Raw genomic sequence first — 2,827 nt, forward strand, 5'->3', positions numbered from 1 at the left:
AAACTCACATTTACTGAGGTAGACATATCTGCATATTTTGCTTTTTAAAATCTTCACAAGAACACTGGGAGGTATACACTGTTGTCTCTATTTTTATAGGTGAAGAAACAGACGTGGGGAGGGGCGTTTAAACAACTATCCACAATCACATAGCTATTTCTCAAGTTATCTTTTAAATAGAATTTTTATCAATGCATATATAGAACTTATATAAATTAAATCGTGTTTAAATGTACACAGGGAAGTTGCTATTTAAAGGTTTCCTATAAAAAGTAGAGTATTCAATAAATGGTAATTGGATTTACCGATTTGCCATCTTGGTGGGGGGGGGGGAAGACAAGTAAAACTGGATTCGGATCTCACTTCTTATGGCAAAATAAGTTCCAGATGGATCAAAGATTTACGTGTAAAACATGAAATCACAGACATCCTAGAAGAACACATGGATGCATATTTTTATAATCCTAGAATGGGCAAGACTTTAAAAAAATATAACACAAAACCCAGAAGTCATAAAGGAAAAGATGATAAAATTGATTACATAAAAATTAGAGTTTTCTATAGCAGATTTCAATCTCAAAAGTAAAAGGTAAAGTGTAGACCTCACTAAAGGACTGCATATAGGGTGTTGGAGCTAAATCCCCGTTAGTAATACAGGATTGTGTGTCCCACATGTAGATTTTGCTTGACAACTTCGTTAGTAGACAGCCAATCAAAACCAGGATCAGGGTCTGTATTCTATGTCCTGGACTCTCTGTTTCCTCCCAGTCTCAAACCACAACTACAGTTGATCCTTGAGCAACATGGGTTTGAACTGCCCAGGTCAATTGGAAAAAAAACTCTGAATTACACTCAACTGTAATTCACAAATTACCGGTTGGGGACCTAAATGTAGGGAACCTCAGTGTGTGTGTGTGTGTGTGTGTGTGTGCGCGCGCGCATGTGCTTTTTGAGGCTTTAAAATGGAAGGAATTGATGTGAAACTGAAACATGCGGCCTGTTTGACAGGGCTGATTTGATGGCTCGGCGTGACCAGATCTCCAGAATCACTGCCCCTCCTTGAAGCTGCGTCTCAGTCATAGAAGAAGAAAGAAAAGCAAGTATGAAAAGGCAGGTGAAATCTATTTGATTCCTGTCGGAAATGGATTTTCTGTGCAAGGTACTACTCTGCTATTTTTAAAAGAAATTTGGTTGAAGGGAAGCCGTGACTGAGTTTATGTGACTTCCCTTAGAAAACTTGCGGAATGTATTAATTTAGAAAACATTAGGAACTGGGTTAGAAGTCTGTGGGGGAATATCTGTGTATTTGTGTTACATTAAAATTTGCAAAGTGCATATCTTCTAGTTAGCCATTTGTTAGACATGACAAACCTGGGCTTATTGGGGATGAGCAATGGACCTTTTTTTTATAGCTGTGTTTTTATTTTCCATAGTCATTTACGTTATAATGAGACTTTTTGAATAATGATGAAGCTTTACCAGTACAATAAAAGATAGGTTTTTAGGAAGGCCATTAACCTGTCCCAGTGTAGTCATTTTTGCTTTATAATGGAACCTCAGTTGTGTGTGTGTGTGTGTGATGAGAGGGGGGGGGGGAGGGAGAGAGAGAGAAAGAGAGAAGGGGGGAGAGAGAGAGAGAGAGAGAGAGAGAGAGAGAGTTGAAAGAGCATCACAATTAAAGAGCTATAGCACCTTGGGGCCCAGACAGCTTTGTTGGGAGCCTGGAAAGATGGTTGAGGAAACCTCCTTCCTAGTTCAAAAATTATTCCTGAGCTGTCATAGAACCCTGAGAATGAGACATGGCACAGGAGGTGACAGTGACATCAGGGCGAATCATCACACCTGGGTCCTGGAGTAGAGGGCAAGGGAGGGAGAGCCCCAAGCACACATGATTGAGGTGGGCAGTTTCTGAGTGCCAGCTTCATTGGCAAGCTGGAGGGGATGTGTACACACATTCTCAGGAATTCATGGGAACAGTTAACGAGTGGAGCCCAGGAAAGACTGGACTTCATGGCACATGAGGCAGGAAGTGTGCTCACAGCCATTGCAATGTGGGTGCAAATGCCCGTGAGGCCCCACAGGTTGGTGAAGTCTGAATATTGTTGCACTTTAGGGTTCCATCCAGGGTTTTTATGAGTCCTAGTAATACATACATATGCAGCAAGGATTGTTCTTCCCTCTAAGAGCTGTAATTGGTTGGTACTTGGAAACGGCAGTGATACCACAGGAGCCTATTGCACGGAAATGGGTATGAGTCCTCAGTTTGGGTGTGAGTGCCAATGAAGAGGGAGGAACCTGAACTTAAAAACACCGGACAGGCTTCTTTAAAGGCCCTGGAAAGGGATAAAGTGCTTGGCAAGTTTTTCAGAAAGGGAGAAAGAGCAAATGCAGCCTCACTAGAACTTAATTACTTTGCAATCCCTGGCGAGATAAGTGCCTGGAGAGTGTGTTTTTTAACCCTGCCTTCCCTACCTTAGATACTGAGTTTCTGTAGAGACTGAACCTCTTCCTAGATCAAGACAGGCAATGAATGTCAGACATGACCAGAGTCCTTGCGTCAACGATCCCCCAATGGGTCTAAACCTATGCAAGCCACCTGCCGCTTACACATAGTTCATGTTCTGGGACGGAAGGGTGGAAACCATGGGGGTCAGAGGCAAAAGCTGGTGTGTTCCTCAAGAGTATTGCCACATGCCCTGGACGGGTAGTTCAGTTGGTTAGAACATCGTCCCAATATGCCAGGGTTGAGGGTTTGATCCCCAGTCAGGACACTTACAGCAATCAACCAATGAATGCGTCAATAAGTGGAACAACAAACCAATTTCTC

Source organism: Myotis davidii, unplaced genomic scaffold (assembly GCF_000327345.1).
Source record: "Myotis davidii unplaced genomic scaffold, ASM32734v1 scaffold217, whole genome shotgun sequence".
NCBI lineage: Eukaryota > Metazoa > Chordata > Mammalia > Chiroptera > Vespertilionidae > Myotis > Myotis davidii.